Below are 19,838 nucleotides of genomic sequence, written 5' to 3'. Positions count from 1 at the left end.
TAATGCCAATAACCTGTGGTCTGGAAGTGCCATCCATGGCCAAAAATTCTTCCTTCTTGTTCCTAATACTCCTAGCATTAGTGTACATGAATTTCAGACCCCCATTAGCCCCATCCCTACCTTGATGCCTTATACTAACTATCCCATTCTGATTTGATGTCCTTATTCGCTCGGGCATATTATACTCATTCATACAAGCCATCCATCTTATATAGATCCCATCGAACTCGCTCCACACGTCCACAAATTCCACACCACTCGTCATACATAACCCACGCATAAAGTCATTTGCAATTATGGCCCTCCTTTTAAACACTTCACTGTCATTATTATTATTATTAAACAAGACTTCATGGAGTCAAAGACTCATCTAGGAGGTCCTTTTATCTCACACACATCTCATCATACTGGGTCTTAAACACATTCAAACTCCCTGCAGACACCACACTCTCAGGCAAGGCATTCCAATCATTCACAACTCTGCACGAAAAAAAACTGCCTCTCACTCCCCTAGTCACACCCTCTTTATACCGCAGCAAAAGACTAATCATCCTAACTCTCTCACTCTTTTCTTTTGCTACCTCAAACAATTCATTCAGGTCCTATATCATTTCCATTTTATCTCCTTTCAAATCATTCGTACCTGCCACAACAATCATTTCTCTCACCCTTTCCTTTTGCTCTCTAATAGACTCAGTTACGTCCTTGATGGTCGCACCTGGTTGGTACGATTTTGTCAAATCCTCTACTAACACACCTCGTACTAACGAATCTCCATACATCACTCTCTCCTTCATTTTGTTTACGTTCACACTCATACTCTTATTTTTCCTATCATACTTTTTATTATTGGCTGGTACACTCAGTAGACTTTTGTTCATATGCTCTAGCTGCCGCTTTGCTCCTTGTATCGCTCCGCTCAACAACGTGATCTCACTCATTGCATCTATCTCATCTTTATTTCCTGTTAAACCATTATTTTGCTCTGTATTAATACCATCATTTACACTTTCTACATTCACGCCCTCACAGTTCTCTGGTACAACCTTGCCATATCACTATTTTCTTCATTCTGAAGTTTGACAAAAATATCACACTCACGACCTCCTCATTTTCCTTACATTTTCTACACACATTCACTTCTTTATTATCATCTAACCATACTCCAACCACACTCCGCAAAGCGTACATTTCGCAGTTAGTACACTGAATAATCTCCTTTATATTACAGTTATTGAATAAAGATGGCGAACCATTATTACTACCCACCATTGTCCTTCTTAATACGATAGAAGTGAGCCATACTCACTTCTATCGTATTTTATCAAATTAATAATTAAAACACCAAAAACACACAAACAGACTTATAAAAATATACTTGATAAAACTAAAAAACTATACATAAGATAAATATTTATCTTATGTATAAATATTATGTATATTATACTATAAATTTATGTATAATAAATTTTTAACATAATTGGATCCAAGACTTTAAATAGTACTATACTTCTGATATTTCCCTTCTGTAGAGGATCCCATCATTTTTGCCCTGCCTCATGTTAGTATTGTTATACATAAGTATTTCATCAATTAGCATATATATCTTCTTCCATTTATTCACACGCTGTCATCAGTGATTAATATAAAATACTGTAACATTTTAAAATAATTAAATGTTCATTCTCAATTTTCTCACGTATACAATCACAAATTCTTCTTTACCAGAGAAAACAGTTTCCTTTAACGTTTCATAAACACTGTTTCAAGAAGATAGGCTTTTCACTGTTTATATACGTGCACCTTACACTTTTATATTATCTAATTGCTCCACTTGTTTTTGAAAAAATCCATTCAGACAGAAAATAACTTATTTTAGTGTGTTTTTGAATGTTACAGAGCATCTACTGAGTATCTCCTGTTACCATCCATTTAATTGCAACATTAAATTCTTGAATTACAATGAAATTCAATTTCAGAATTGCCTAACATATTTCAACTGTCAATTCTCAGAGGAAACTTCTAAACCAATACTGTCTTATCTTCATAATTTTTTTTTCCTCTCTCGTTTCTTCTTGTAACCTGAGTGGCAATGCTCTTTCTACCCACCTGTCAGAAATCCTATGAATCTCCAGAGTGTACATGTGAATTTTTCAACTGGGCAGCAATCAAGGAGTTAATAATCGCAACTATATTGTCATTAGTGAAAGGAGAATGTTTTTACAACCAACAACAGATATTAGCAGGCACTAAATAAAAATTAATTAGAATAAGCTACCACCCAGATATCTGATTAGACACATGCCAAGTGCCATTTGTGAGGTTACAAAACCCGAAGTAGTAATAATTCTAATTTGGTGGTGGTGGGGGAGGGGGGTTAAGAGTTCATTATTTTAAATGATTTTAAAACCTTGAAGAGAAGAAAAATTGGAGAAAGAGCATCATGGAGAAGCACAAGCTGGATTTATGCCAGAACTGAAGTTACATTGATCAGATTTACACTTTAACACAAACAGCTGAGAAATTATGTTAATTTAATAAGCAGTATTTTTTTGGGGGGGGGGGGAAGGTATGCAATGGTACAGCATTTCAGCACGTCAGTAACAGTGATGCATGGCACAGAAATACAGTATATTTAGAAATATGTGATATTCGGTAATTTTTTGCATGTATATCTAAGTATGAAAATAAGCTTAGTTATGTAATGAAATTTACACTTTCGCCTACATCTATTGTTAAGATATTTGCTATATAATTATTAACCCACAGGCCAAATACAGCCCTCCAACTACTAAACCTGTGGCCTGCCAAAATGTTCCACTTCATTTAGCTGAAGTGTAAAAATTTTAGCAAAAGGCACAATGTGTTATCAATACGAAGCACACATTAAGAGGTCACGTGAAAAATATTTGCTCGCAACGATAGTTCCCACGATTGTGCCATTCACCTTTGCATTTTCAGTCATGCACGAGCAGTCATACTCTAACAATATATGGAAGTAGTTGCATTATTCTTGAATAAACTTACTGATACAAGTTCTTTCAAAACCTAAGCAAATTATATATTTATAACAGTAATATAATTTTTGCTTTTAAAAAATTGCATCTTTACAATTTATTTTATTTTATTTTTATTTATAATTTTTTTTTTTTTATACAAACAGAACCCTGTGTTTAATCAACAAGTTCAAAATCTAGAAAATGCAAAGTTGAGGACAAAAATCGTCAGTTTAACAAAAGAAGGACATATGACTATTCTTTTATTTGAATAAAAGACAATTCTGTTTGCTTGATATGTTGTGAAAAGATTTGTTCTCAAGTAATTAGCATCAAGAGCCATTAAAAACTAAACAGTCGTCAAATGACAATTTGCAAGGACAGTTGCGCTAAGGCAAAGTGAATCAACTGCAAAAAAACTTAAACAGCAAAATGTACTTAGAGTTGATTCATTAACCGCAAATACTGCAGTTCGTGCAAGCTACATTGTTAGTCAAATTTTGGCAAAAAGAATGAAATCATTCTCTGATAGAGAAATAGTAAAATAATGCTTACTAGTGATAGAAGATGTCGCTTTCCCTGATAAAAAAAGATAATTTCAAAAATCAGCCTGTCAGATTTACAATCGCAAGAGGGATTGATGATCTCTTGCAAAATAATGAGCAAATTTTGCAGGGACATATTTCTAAGTTAGAATGGATTTCTTTGGCTACGAATGAAAGTTGTGATATTAGTGATATGGCACAACTTGCAGTCTTTTCGAGAGGAATATATTTAGTTTTTTGTATTTTGTAGTAGCCATAGTATTCAACACTAAATACGAGGCTAATCTTCTTGAATGGCAGGCAGTCTCAAGTAGGGATGTGGGCAAATAATGGAATGGGCAACTGGACAATGAGACTTATTTGTGCCTATGGTCCCACAGAAGGTTCTACTAAGGTAGAAGTGGAGGAGTTTTTTTGAGGCTTTAGAAAAAGCACTGACACAATGAAAAAGGAAAAGTTGGTCCTTGTTGGGGATCTAAATAGCAGAGTAGGAAATGATTGTGAGACATATAAAAATATTTTGGGAAAATTTGGAGAAAAGAGCAAAGCTAATAATAATGGCAAATAATAATGACATGAAAACGGGAGAAAAAGATATCCTTGATGTATGGAGTAATTACTTTGAAAAACTGCTAAATGAAACAAGCAGTGATGACAGCACAGTAGTAAAAAACACTGCAGTCAGGAATACATATCCATACTTGAAGTAGAAAAAGCCACCAAAGGCTTGAAATGTGGAAAGGCAGCAGAAGTAGATGATATTCGACCAGAAATGCTGAAGTATGGTGGTATAAAAGTCTTACAGTGGCTGCACTGCATAGTTCAGAAAGCCTGGTGAGAGGGACGAATTCCCGATGATTGGAGTAGAGCTCTCATAGCACCCATATATAAAAAGGGAAATAAAACTGAATGTGAGAATTACAGGGGTATTTCCCTACTGAGTGTTCGTGGCAAGATTTATGCAAGTATACTTGAAAAACGGTTCAGAAGAATTGTGGAAGAAAAGCTTGGTGAAGAATAAGCTGGATTCAGGCCAAATAGAGACTGTCAGTTTTAGATCTTCACTTTACGACAAATAGTTGAGAAAGCATGGGAATATAACAAAGATCTGTATTTAAGTTTTGTCGATCTGAAAAAGGCATATGACAAGGTGCCAAGAGAGAAGCTATAGTTATATGGTGTCAATGGGACATTACATCAAGCAAATACTTAGTCTTTATTTGAGTGTTGTAAGTCAGCAGTTAGAATTGAAGGAAGTACAGGAAGATGGTTTAATGTTAAATCTGGTGTGAGACAAGGATGTACATTATCCCCTCTGTTATTCATTGTTTATATGGATCACATTATAAAGGAAAGCGGTATTAAACATGATATCAAAATTGGCGGTGTTAATGTCAGCTCTTTGCTTTATGCGGATGATGTTATACTTCTAAATAAATCCGCTACAAGTCTGCAAGATTCCCTGACTAAACTGAATAGCTGTTGTAATAGATATGGTATGAAGGTCAGCAATAAAAAGACAAAGACAATGAAAATAGGCAGAATCATTGAAAACTTCAACTGCGTTGTGAACGGAGAACCTGTGGAACAAATAAAACATTTCAGCTACTTAGGTGCGATTTTTACTGAAGATGGCAAATTAAATATGGAAATAGACAACAGAATCAACAAAGCTGGTATGGTAGGAAGTCAACTGAATAAATTCATATGGAATAAGAGAGAAATTAGTCGGGACACTAAATTAGCTGTATACAAGACAGTGCTCAAACCAGTTTTAACTTATGGATCTGAGAGTTGGGTGGGAAGTAAAACAATTGACCAAAGACTAGAGACCACAGATATGAGAGTCCTGAGAAAGATTAGAGGCGTGAACAGATGGCATCAATGGCAATATCATATTAAAAACGAGGGTATTAGGAAAGAACTTGACATTGTCAGCATCCAGGAATGCATTAGCAGAGCTAATCTCAGGTGGTATGGTCACTTAAATAGAACGGGCGAGGAAAGATTAGCAAAACAAGTGTTCTCTGCCAGGTTGTCAAGAAAGCAACCCAGAGGAAGACCAAGATATCGGTGGAATAATACTGTACAAAGTGCCTTAGACGATAGAAATATAAGATCTGATAATGTTGGAGTCTTGACAAGTAACAGACTGATCTGGAGGAAAATTGGAAATAGGAAGTTATTAATGATGTAAATTTTTCATGTAGTACTATCATATCCTGTACACCCCTTGAGGGTACATTGCAGGAATTTGATGATGACATATTCTAGTTTCAAAATCACCGAAGAATTTGCATCTTTAGTTCCAATGAAAGGAACTACTACCGAAAAAGATATATACAAGGAGCTGAAAAATTCTTAATTAAATATCTCAATAGGCAAGATCATCGGTATAACAACAGATGGAGCTTGAGCCATGTCTAGTATGAATGTTGGTCTGTCAGGATTATCTAGACATAAAAAATTAACAGGACTCGAAATAATTACTTCTCACTGCATTTTGCACCAAGAAAATTTGAGTGCAAAAGTTTTGAAAATGTCCAATGTTGTTCCACCAATAATGAAAACTATAAATTTTATTAGATCTTGAGGACTGATTCATTGCAAATTTAAGGAATTTTTGAGAGATATGGAAAGCTAATATGGCGATATCCTTTTTTAACACAGAGATTCGATGGTTAAGTTGCAGCACAATGTGTATGATTTGAAGAACGGAAGTCAGTTATTCTTGGATGTGAAAGACAACCCATTTCCAGAATTTAATGACAAGGACTAGATGTGCGACTTTGCATTTACATTACTCAACATTTGAACAAATTAAACGTAAATCTTCAAGGACAAAACAAGCTTATTAATGAAATGTTCAATAAAATAAAAGTCTTTGAAAATAAACTAAAAATATGTAATCTGCAACTGGAATCTAATCATATGGTTCATTTTCGAATTTTGAGAAAAGAAAATCCACCTGAAATGAAAAAATATGCAGAGGAAATACAGAGACTACAAGAAGAATTCGGTTCTTGGTTCAAAAACTTATACAAAAATGGAACTATTTTTGATATTTTCTCATCACCCTTTAATATAGACGTTGAAAGGATTCCCAAAGAATTTCAAATGGAAATAATTGATTTGCAAAGCAACACTGAACCAAGAAATAAGTTTCAAAAGTTAGTCTTATTGACTTTTATAGGTTACTTTCTGTCTGATAAATTTCCATTGCTGGCTACCCATTCCAGGCAAATAATGATTTTATTTGGTAGTACTTATCAGTGTGAACAACACTTTTCAAAAAGGAAAATTATAAAAAAAAAAATGATCACTGAAATCGCCTTGATGACAAAGGACTAAAAAATTGTATTAAATTGCAATTTCAAATATACCTACCAATATTGAAAAGCTTGTTGATGAGAAACATAGCCAAATATCTGATTAATTAAATTTCAGCAGCTATTTAATTTCTTTTGATTAAAAAAATTATATACATATACCTGTGTATATACTGAAAGTGTTACTAATAAAAAGTAAATCAAATTAAAACAAAAAAAAAAAATTTTCATTGTAAATCTATGTCGAAAATAACAAATTCCACCCCATAAATTAAAATTTTGTGATTAACATATTCGAGTATTTAATATTATGTTCGTTGCAGTCCGTATGAAATATTAGGTATTCAATTGTGGCCCACTGAAGAACGAAGGTTGCTTGTCACTGATATAAAGCAATACATACCTCATATTGGGTTTTAAGTTAGCAATCAGAATTATAAAAAGTTACAGAAGATGGTGTGATGTGAGAAGATAGGCGTAAGAGGGTACACACTATCTCTACTGTTATTCATAATTGATATGACTCATATAATGAAGAAAAGTGACATTAAACCTGATATCAAAAGTGGAAATTTTAATCCTAGCTCATCACTTTATGCAGATTATATTATACACTTAAAATAATTCTTTCGGGATTCCTTAACTAAACTGAATAATTGTAATAAATTTGAAAACATGAAAACCAATAATAAAAGACAAGGACTTTGAAAATAGGAAAGAACAATGAAATAATTAGATGCATCTTCAATGGAAAACAGCAAAACTGGTTGAATGGGGTCAAGTGAATTTATATGGAATAAGAGAGAAATAAGTCAAAACACTCAACTAGCTATATATTAGGGTGTTCAAACCAATTGTAACTTATGGATCTTAAAGCTGGGTTAGGAAGCTTTTTTTTTTTTGCAACTCCCGCCTATCTTAAATGAGTACTGTGGGTGGCGTAAACATTTTTATAATTTTTTAATATTTTACAAACCCAGAAACCCTATTTTAGATACCAAACATGTTACTAGCAAAAAATCCAAGTTAATAGTGAGATTCAAACCAAACACATACGTATTTACTCAAATATACCTTTCACTTTTTATCCCAAAATTAAAGTTTAAAAATCGTGTTGAGATATATGCAGGGATTTTCGGAAGCTAGTTTTTCAGGAAAAAAATAAATCAACATTTATAATTAAATTGTTAGCATTCATTATAATTTATAGCTGCTTACATTATTTATAAAATAAATGTATTTAAATTTTAATTATCAACGTTATTTGTGTGATCGGCCGCTCACCTTCATCACACAATATATTTGAATCTTTACAGAAAATGCTTCTGAAATTAATTTAAAACAAACAGTCATCTACCGAAATAATCCATTCAAACCTCCATCCCCACACACTCCAAGATCGAGTAGAAGTCAATGCTCACACTCCCACATTTCATGTACTGGTGCAGTATTAACAAAAAGATCACACGACTCAATGACAAAGGCAAGTCGACGTTTGTTGAGTTTAAATGATTCTCTTCAACCGAATTCCAAAATATCTGAAACTGCCATAACAACATTCATTATCTATTTCTTAAAGTTTTAAACTTTTTTTTTCATGCGAGGTATATGCAAAACTTTTTAATTTCTTTGTCCATAAAATAAAATCAGGGGTGCGAGATATACACGAAGGTGAGTGATATTTGAGTAAATACGGTACCTGAAGGATATTGAAGATGCTATCCACTTGGCCAACAAGGTCAGCTAGTTGATCAAAAACCAGAGATCACAGATATAGGAATGCTGAGAAAAATTAGGAGTGAACAACATGTACCAATTACAGAATCATTAAAAATTAAGATATTAAAAAGAACTTTATACTGTTGGCACACAGTAATATGTGAGCAATGCTAATCTCAGATGGTCGTTTGATGCCAAGAGAGCAGTAAGAAGACCCATAGAAAGATCAAGGTCCAAGCGAATTAATGCAATTAGAAGTGTCTTAAAAGACAAATATAAGATCTGGCAATACTGGAGTTCTGATAGCTAACATTGAATGATAAGAAAATTGTAAAAGTAAGTTAGAGTAATATAACCCTTTCATGTAGTCCTATTTATAGTATTCTGTACATCTGTAGGATACATATCAGAAATCCGATTATTTCATATGATTCTAGTTTGCTTATTTCTTATACATCTGTCAAACAATTCCCAGTTCTTTATGAGACTTTCACCCATGAAAGTTTTTAAACTTAGGTTACCTTAGCTGTGGGCAAGTAAAGATTTTTTTTATCATTATTTTGTTCTATAGTTTTTGTATTTTTTATACAATTGTAAAAGTAAGTTAGCAGTAATATAACCCTTTCATTAGATATATGAAGAGCCAAAGGCAGTGCTATTTATAGTATTCTGTACATCCGTCATCATCATCAAATTCCTGTCATGTACCCTCAAGGGGTGTACAGGATATGATAGTACTACATGAAAAAAATTACATTATTATTAATTTCCTATCTACAATTTTCCTCCAAATCAGTCTGTTACTTGTCAAGACTCCAACATTATCAGATATTATATTTCTATCGTCTAAAGCACTTTGTACCGTATCAATCCACCTATATCTTGGTCTTCCTCTGGGTCATTTTGCTGCCAACCTGGCAGAGAACACTTGTTTTGCTAATCTTTCCTCGCCCATTCTGTTTAAGTGACCATACCACTTGAGATTAGCTCTGCTAACACATTCCTGGATGCTGATAATGTCAAGTTCTTTCCTAATATCCTCGTTTTTAATATGATATTGTCATTGATGCCATCTGTTCACGGCTATAATCTTTCTCAGGACATATCTGTGGTCTCTAGTCTTTGGTCAAGTGTTTTACTTCTGACCCAGCTCTCAGATCCATAAGTTAAAACACTGTTTTGAACACTGTCTTGTATACAGCTAATTTAGTGTTCCGACTAATTTCTCTCTTATTCCATATGAATTTATTCAATTGACTTCCCACCATACCAGCTTTGCTGATTCTGTTGTCTATTTCTATATTTAATTTACCATCTTCAGTAAAAATCGTGCCTAAATAGCTGAAATGTTTTACGTGTTCCACAGGTTCTCCATTCACAACACAGTTGACATTTTCAATGATTCTGCCTATTTTCATTGTCTTTGTCTTTTTATTGCTGACCTTCATACCATATCTATTACAACAGCTATTCAATTTAGTCAGAGAATCTTCCAGACTTGTAGCAGATTTATTTAGAAGTATAACATCGTCTGCATAAAGCAAAGAGCTGACATTAACATCCCCAATTTTGATATCATGTTTAATACCACTTTCCTTCATAATGTGATCCTTATAGATAATGAATAACAGAGGGGATAATGTACATCCTTGTCTCACACCAGATTTAACATTAAACCATCTTCCTGTACTTCCTTCAATTCTAACTGCTGACTTACAACTCAAATAAAGACTAAGTATTGATTGATATAATGAACCATTGACACCATATAACTGCAGCATATTAAACAGCTTCTCTCTTGGCACCTTGTCATATGCCTTTTCCAAATCGACAAAACTTAAATACAGATCTTTGTTATATTCCCATGCTTTCTCGACTATTTGTCGTAAAGTGAAGATCTGATCCTGACAGCCTCTATTTGGCCTGAATCCAGCTTGTTCTTCACCAAGCTTTTCTTCCACAATTCTTCTCAAGTATACTTGCATAGATCTTGCCAGGAACACTCAGTAGGGAAATACCTCTGTAATTCTCACATGCAGTTTTATTTCCCTTTTTATATATGGGTACTATGAAAGCTCTACTCCAATCATCGGGAATTCGTCCCTCTGTCCAGGCTTTCTGAACTATGCAATGCAGCCACTGTAAGACTCTTATACCACCATACTTCAGCATTTCTGGTCGAATATCATCTACTCCTGCTGCCTTTCCACATTTCAAGCCTTTGATGGATTTTTCTACTTCAAGTATGGATATGTATTCCTGACTGCATGCCTGGTCAGTGTTTTTTACCAGTGTGCTGTCATCACTGCTTGTTTCATTTAGCAGTTTTTCAAAGTAATTACTCCATACTTCAAGGATATCTTTTTCTACTGTTTTCATGTCACCTTTATCATCTCTAATTCCTTTTACAGCACTCTTTCCTCCATTCTTAAGCTTCTTCAACAACCTCCAGAATATTTTGCCACCTTCTTGATATTTATTTTCTATATTCTTGCCAAAGTCCTCCCATGACTTTTGTTTAGCTAGTTTTACACAGTGTTTAGCATTCTTGCATTTGTCTCTATATTCTCTAAGAGCACAAGCTGACTTATTTGACAGGAATTTTTGATATGCTTTTTTCTTTTCCTTCACTGCCTCTTTAACTTCCTGTGTCCACCAGGGAGTTCTGATTTTTTTTATCCTTACAGACAACCTCACCACATGCCTCTCTGGCAGAATCAATCAATGATTCCTGTTCTCAAACTCTTTCATTTTTTCTTCAATAATCTTTGTGTATTTTAGTCTACAGTTCACATCTGAGAGCTGCTCAACTTTTATTCGCTTTAAAACTTTCTTACATGTTATTCTTTTCAATATTAAATTCAATTTTATCCTGCTCAAGACTAAATAGTGATCACTTCCAATTTCAAATTCTCTGTACACTCTGGTGTCCTGCACCAGGGAGAAAACATCACTATCAACAATAACATAGTCAATGAGACTTTTCTTATTCCTAGCCTCTTCTCTCCATGTGAATGTGTACATTTTTATGTTGGAACATGGTGTTAGTAATAACCAGTCCATGTCCTGAGCAGAAATCCAACAGATATTTGCCATTATTATTAGCTTTGCTCTTTTCTCCAAATTTTCCCAAAATATTTTTATATGTCTCACAATCATTTCCTACTCTGCTATTTAGATCCCCAACAAGGACCAACTTTTCCTTTTTCATTGTGTCAGTGCTTTTTCTAAAGCCTCAAAAAAACTCCTCCACTTCTACCTTAGTAGAACCTTCTGTGGGACCATAGGCACAAATAAGTCTCATTGTCCAGTTCCCCATTTTCATATTTGCCCACATTACTCTACTTGAGACTGACTGCCATTCAAGAATAGCCTCGTATTTTGTGTTGAATACTATGGCTACTCCTTCTTTTCCTTGATTGTCATTGCCTAAATATAACATTTTGTATTTATTGATCAGAAAGATCTCACTAGTTTTGGTCTTTTTTGTTTCAGTCACCCCTATATGATTCTAGTTTGCTTATTTCTTATACGTCTGTCAATCATCTGTGTTCTGTCAAACAATTCCCTGTTCTTTATGCGACTTTCAACCATGAAAGATTTTAAACTTAGGTTACCTTAGCTGTGGGCAAGTAAAGATTTTTTTATCGTTATTTTGTTCTATAGTTTTTGTATTTTTTATACAATTCAGAGATTCAAATATTGATCTTTTATGAGCATTTCAGGCCTCTAATCGGCAAAGTGGTAGTCTCACACCACCAATGAAATTTATCTCCCGACTCCAAACAATCACATGCCATGGCGAGATTTGAATCCAGAACATGTTGGCTGGAGAGCAATTATATTAACTACTTTCCAAACCAGGCCAATCTTTGTTCTGTTTCTTACCATTTCCTTTGTTTTCTGTTTACTACAATGTTCCTTGTTTACTGATCTCAGTTAATTTTCTTCTCACATTTATTACTTTTAAGTAGAAGATCATGCTATCTTAGATATGAAATACTGGGCATCTATTAGGTTTGCATTTGTTTAGGTTCTACACCCCTTTTTTCCTTCAAGTACCAGTATGTATTGTTAATTGGTAATCAAAATTCTGTATGCTACTGCATATTTACCTTGATTGTCCTTTTCCACCTATTTTTTTTTTTTTATCTTTTTTGCTACAGGCAACACAATTTAGACGTTTTCATCAATGCTAAATATGAATTTGATTTCCCACTTTTTATGTATATAACACTAAAACATTAGTACCTCCATAGCACACAGTTGGATGAACACAGGACATGCCCTTCAACTGGATTATATTTGAGTTCAATTTCCATCATGACAAGAGGAATCTGTTTATTTACTTCTGAAACCTTGTTCCCTACTCCTCCCAGAAAACAGTCAGAGAACACATGCAATTAGACAAAAATACTATGCAGATAGTATAGTGCACCTATACCATCCACCCTGGATTGTGTCATGCAGTATAGTAGCCTCTTGAAAGTCTTAGGACTTTCAAGAGGCATCATGTAATAATAATACTATTCTTCCTTATAAGGTAAGAATACAGGAAAACAGCGTTCAAAAAGAAACATTATTTTATAATTTTCCATTCTAAGTATTTATTCAGGGATGCTTGAGGATCAAAGCCAGAGAATTGGAAGGAGACCTCTGTGTAGAAAGAATGCAGTGAATTGACCAAAATACTCAACTAAATGTATACAAGACAGTGCTCACTAATTTTAACTCGTGGTTCTGAGAGCTCAGTAGAAATAAAGCAGTTTGAACAAATGGAGACCATAGATACGAGAATTCTATAAAAAATTAGGGAAGTGAACAGGTGGCAGAATCATTTGAAAAATGATGTTAGAAAGGAACTTGACATGAACAGCTAATCTAAGATGATACGGTCATATAAACAGAATGGGAGAGGAAAGGAAGAGAATTTCTGTAATTGAGTGTTACCTTTAGATTTCTAAGAGGTACAGGTAATTTATATTTTAACCTGCATTAGATATGAAACATCTGCATATAAGATGCAGATGGTTCTGCCTACTGACCTCACATTTCCCTCAGTTTCAAACAATGCAAAAAAAATATGGAAAGGTTTGTTCTAGAGGCAATTCAGATCATAACCTAGTAGTACTAATTTCTTTTTCCATAGTCACTCTCAACTTGTGCTAAAACAAATGAAACAATCCTAACAGGTATAGAAACAAAATTTTAATTTTCATGCCTTACGTAGATAAAACATTAGTTCGACATAAGGCTATCAAAGATAAGAATTGAGCCTATGACAACTGGTCTTCATCAAAATTGCCACTACTCTTTTAGACCTATGCTCAAGCCTGAAACTACGAACATATCTAGACTTAAAGTGGAGAGAAAGAGAGAGACTGAAGACCTCCTTTCAATATCTAAGATAGATTGCATGATTGCCAGTCTCAGGCAATCATTTCATAATTTCCATTATGACTAAATGGCAATCTAGCTTTCAAGTCTCCAGAAAAAAGCTTGGCTTTAACTCTTATCCAACTCTTTTGTATTCAGACAGTTTTACTTCATAATTATTTATGAAAAAAACCTAAGCTTCTGATTTTTTCCCCTCCTATTCTATCAGTGACATCTTAACATTTGAAACATGCAAGTTTCAATGCCTCTTCCATGATTTTTCATCAGAAAGATCAGAAGAATTTTATCCAATATGAAATGCCAAAAATTCTCCTGGTACAGATAACAGCATTTCTCCAACTGTTCTGTTGGTTTACAGTGCTGAGTGGACTACTGTTAAATAAGTGCCTTTTTGTTCTCTTCTTTTAATTTTATCGGAGATTTGAAACCCTCGACAAAATTTTAAAATTTACTCAGTTCTCCCAAAGATCTTCTTTCATACTTAGCCCACCCAGGGATTTACAAAATCCAATGTACATATAACCTACCCTACATAGGAGAAACAGGACGCATGATCCTAATCAGAAAAGACAAATACAAATGACACGGTAAATACCTCTATTATGGTAAAACAGGCCTATCAGACTCAAAACCTACCATAGAATTGACTGGAAAGGCACTGAGTCCCTACACTGAACCAAAACCTAGTTTGAGAGAAAATTCAAAGAAGCCTGTGAAAGGCTAAAACAATATCCAAACCAGAACAAAAATGACGGATTAATCATTCCAAGAATGTGGAGAACCCATCTGCAACGCTCATAGCAACCGGAACAAGCCCAGAAGAAAATCTCCATATGAGAGGACTTTAGAAATGTTTAATGTAGTTCTGTTTTAAATTTATTTTTAAAAAAATATTTTGTGTTAATTTTTATTTATTTTAATAAATATGTTTTTTATTTAATTTTTTAATCTATTTATAGTTTTTTAAAATTTTTTAATCTATTTATAGTTTTTTTTTAAAATTTAATATTAATTGAGTTTTTCCAAAAGAGGTCAGGCTAGGTAAAAGATCAATAAGCAGTTAGATTCATTTTACCTTTGTAAAGTGCAGTAGCATGTAGTTTGGATTTTATACACATGTATTTTCCTGATGATGATGACCTCAATGCAGAGGTTAAAATGTCGATTGTTACTTTCCTAATATAAAGTAAAGTAATTATTTTAACATGTATGTTGTGTCTCCATAAATTCTTAACTATGAATGCTGAGCACAGTGTAACACTAAAAGAAAGTAATACTATGGATGCAAATGCCATTTCCACAAGCACCCAACATTAGTATTATCATTAGATATTAACCTGATCCTACTGGATGAGATGAAGTCAGACCATCCTAGCATTTTTCGTGGATCAAAACTTCATTGGCATTCTACCTGTTATAATGTAATTACCCTCCTCTGCCATTAATCTCTTAACGGCGATTTTAGAGCATTAGCGGATTAAATGTGGTGGAGCGACCTTTGTGTCACCAGTCTTTACGTGTACCATGTTAATTTCCTTTACTGTCCTATGATACTGACCTTTTTGCTGCACAATTTATTTATTGTCCCTTTTCTCAAAAATAAAAATTAATTTCACATGTGCAAAAATAAATAATCAATCCTGAAATGACCACAGAGTAGTGCAACAAAACAAGACAATTTACGTTCTTTCACTTTACTGCCAACATAGAAGCAATTCCTTTGCGAATTTTCAGATGTTTGTTTGCCTTGAATATATTATGTCAAATATTTATATTTATTAAATAACATTTATTGAAATAAATATGACCTTTTGCTTTCTTTCCTTGCAAAATACCATTATATGGATCATCACATTTCAGTTTTTGAAATTTTTTTTTTTTTTTTTAAATACTAACAATAAATGATGCTAAACTGCATTACTTACTTTCCAATTGTGAGTCTTTTTTAGTATCTGTAATTTATATACAATGATATTTTAGCAGGGACTCTTCGCCTTCGTCTTTTGCTTAAAATTGCAATAGATTTTTTTTTGACGAATTTTCATCAGAAAATCATATATTTTGTTGAGGGCAAGGATGTGTTGACTGATCATATTCCTCATTATTCTGAAAATGTGAATACTTCACAATGAGAGTGAATTGTTTTTCAATCATCGTGAAATGTTGACATGTTCAGAATCCATTCTATAGATCATACATTTAGAAATATATTTCACATGTGGGCTTTTTAATGATACCTTCCACAATCAAGAGCATTATAAATGTAAGTTTGCTACTATTCCCCAAAACAGCACATTATTCGTGGAACATTTGTCAGTGATATGTTGGATTCCAAAGTGTACTGCGAGAATTCAGACTGTATTCAACTTGATGTCATTGGCAAGCATAAAGGTAAGTCTGTTCCACTATGAAGAAAAGAATATCATCATCTAGAAATAAATGGAAGAAACCTAAAATGTTGCTGTGTCAAAATCTTCAGTAGTTCCTGGCTTACCTATGAATGGAAAGTGTGGACAAGCTAGCATGTGTTTAGTGACGATCACTCATCTTCGCACGAAGGCATGTCTAAACTACACGCAAAATTGTTATCTTCAGAGCTAGAAAAATTTCCCATACTTCGCTTTTTGGAAAACATACTGCTTACATTTCAATCTGCTTGTGAATGGCATAAGGTGCAGTGCAGCACTTATACATGAATTTTATTTGTATGGGGTAAAAAAAAAGTTCTGGAGATGCAGAAAAGTTGGATCCTTCACCTTTCAAGTAGCTCTGATGAGGGGAAAGTTTTTTTAGCTATGAAAATAGTGATTTTGCATGTAATTTAGACATGTCTTCGTGCAAACAAAGGGTGATCGTCACTAAACAGGAAAGTATCAATACTTCAAAATTTATGCTACTGTTGCTACTACTTGCCAATATTCCTTTCTGCTTGAGTAACAGGATGTAAGCTAATGAAAATTATTGAAAAAGTGAAGAAAGAACACGTCTAGTAGGCACACTAAAATGTCCCTAACAATAGCCGAACACACACACATTATTATTTTTTTTTTTTTTTTACACTTTTCTGATTGATTTACAGATATTCGAAACATTTTATTCTGATATTACTTTTGTAGGATAAAAAGATGTTTTTAACATTAATTTTCCTAATATCACATAATTTAATGATTTACAATTATCAGGAAACATAAATGAGAAAATATACAAAATTTGCTAATTTATAATAATCACAATTTAATTTCGGTATCGGAATATTAAGTTATCCGGTATAATTACTTTGGAAATATAACATTCAAACAAAAAAAGAAAGCACATGTATGTTCTCTAGTAGTATTTGTGTGTATATAATAGTTTTTTTTTTTTTTTTTGGGGGGGGGGGGGGGGGGGGGCTAGCCATCAAAGGCAAAATACAATTTTAATTCTATTATGAAAATTTTGGAAGTAAAATTTCATTTTGATGCATGACCTATACATGTTTCAATTTGAATGATAAACTGTAGGGAAAGTACTTCAAAACTGCTGCATAATATCTAAATTAGCAGTGATATGTTGATATTTATTGGGTTACAAAGTATACTGCAAGAATGCAGACTGTATTCAATTTGTTGATGTCATTGGCAAGCATAAAGGTAAGCCTGTTCCACTATGAAGAAAAGAATATCATCATCTAGAAATAAATGGAAGAAACCTAAAATGTTGCTGTGTCAAAATCTTCAGTAGTTCCTGGCTTTTATGTACATATACTAAAATATGTACATAACAGCTGACTTTAATCCTGCCATTTATTTCAATTTGTAGTGAGTGATTAAGGGAAACCAAGAAAGTTGAAGTGCAAAGAACTACAGATTACGTTATAAAGATTATACATGATATGATTCATGATTTATGTACGATTCTCTATACAGCAAAATTGTAAAAGTGCGAACCTTCACACAATCTGTGAACTAACCATCAAACTAAGATTATGAATAAAGAATAAACAAAACTTAATTTGGAACACTAATGGAGGCTGTATTTATTTTAAAATCCAGATTTTCATTAATTTGCAAATTAATTGTTTGATAAAAAATAATTATCCTGAATCAAGTTCTGGGAGAATAAAACATATTGGCAACTAAGATAACTAGCAAATAAATTGATAGTGGCATTGGTCTTCCAAGGTGATACAATATTAAGTGAAGAAAATATAAAAGGATCTCTTATTTTGCACTCGCATTAAAAACTATAATTATACAATAAAACAAGTAGCAAAAATAAATACAACTTATAGGTATTTAGTCTAACAATACTTAGATTCCAGTTACCGGGAAAACAGCAAGGAACTGAGTTTCTTACTATAGGTAACTGAACGTAGCTATGTATGTAAGGTAATTTGGCTAAGTGTTCTCATCAGCATGAGGGATTACTGCACTTATCTATGGTTCTTCAATAGGTGGTCTGAATCATATCCAGGTTTTCCTGGCCAGATGGGAGTTGAAATCAGTATTTCAGGAATACTGCATCTAGCTAACCACTATGTATAATTTTAAAAGCAATCTCAATCTCAGTATCTCAATAAATACACTACATGAGTGACAAAAGAATAAAAATAAAAATTACAAGTCACCTGCAGAGATAAATATCTAAACAGCTGAATGATTGATAGAGATCATTTATCTATCTTTTTAGATCTTCTCTGGATATGCAGGACAGGAAGGTAATGAAGTTGGACTGTGGTCTTTGTACAGCAGGGGATGAGCCATGTAATCTTTTATTTTATAGGGGCTCATCATGATCAAATCACATATCAAACTAGTAGCCTTCTTCCACTCACCGTGAACAAGTTCCATCCAGCAGCATGAAGTGCCCTGTGCCTCTATAGACAAACAGGTAGATCTGCTTACGGCTGCCTTGAAAAACACATGAAATACATTTTTTACCATCATTACGAGTAAGGACCATTTGGACACTCCTTTGCACAGGATTAGATGAAAATAGATGACATTACAAGTTGGAGAGACTATTTTTTAGGTCAGCAGAAACAGAAAAACACACCCCCTATCCTTCTTAAGTATGGTTCATTATATGACCTAAAATTTGGGCAACAGGATTTTAAGAGAAAGAACTAAAATTAGGTGTTTAGTTCATTTGTATGTTACAATTATGTTTCCCACTGTTATCTATGTGCTGTGACAAGTAGTTCGTGCTTTGACAAAATATGCTACATGGTATCTTATTTTGTTCTTGTTGTTTATTACTGTCTAACTGCCAATACTTAAGCCTATCGAAAAGTATATACGGAAAATATCTATTCTGTGTAAACTAAAATGTAACCGCCAAATCCTCTTGTGTTCTATGGAATAAGCAAACTTATTAACCAAAAATATACTAAAAAAATGAAGCAGGATAGTTGTGGTCATTAAACCATGTATCCTTTCATTAACATTAATTTGGGTTATTTATTTCTTCATTTTTCATAGTTTTTTTCTCTATTCGTTTTTTTCTGGTGCTTGTCGGGGTCTAAGTAATAACATATCAATAAAGGTAATGAAGTATTATTTAATACCAACATGGCAATGAATCAATGTTCGTACACCACGATACAAAATTGGCAAGGAATTTCACTGTACTTCATTTATCCATTTCCAGTTGTTTTTTTAATTTTCACAAAGGTGGGTAGTGGTCTAAAAAACTTTCTAAAAAAAGCTAATCATATTTTGTATAGAAAAAAAAAATAGAAACTACAATGGATCAAGGTTTCCTTCTTGCCATACTATAGCCAATTAAAGGCCTTTGTCCCATGGGATGGGAGAGAAGAAGAAAAAATAAATAAAACTTCTCCACACTTTGGTAATTATCTGTCCATAATGTTG

At 33.4% G+C, this 19,838-nt stretch overlaps 1 pseudogene across 4 annotated transcripts in view; it reads right to left on the bottom strand.

Annotated features, from left to right (window-relative positions):
- Positions 1-19,838, bottom strand: part of LOC150108846 (ELAV-like protein 2 pseudogene) — an 84,054-nt pseudogene that overhangs the window by 43,025 nt on the left and 21,191 nt on the right. The gene's annotated exons all lie outside the window — the stretch shown is intronic.

Source organism: Typopeltis vanoorti, chromosome 2 (genome assembly GCF_054136105.1).
Source record: "Typopeltis vanoorti isolate ZY-2024b chromosome 2, IOZ_Tvanoo_1.0, whole genome shotgun sequence".
NCBI classification, from domain to species: domain Eukaryota; kingdom Metazoa; phylum Arthropoda; class Arachnida; order Uropygi; family Thelyphonidae; genus Typopeltis; species Typopeltis vanoorti.
This window is presented reverse-complemented; position numbering and strand designations above follow the sequence as displayed.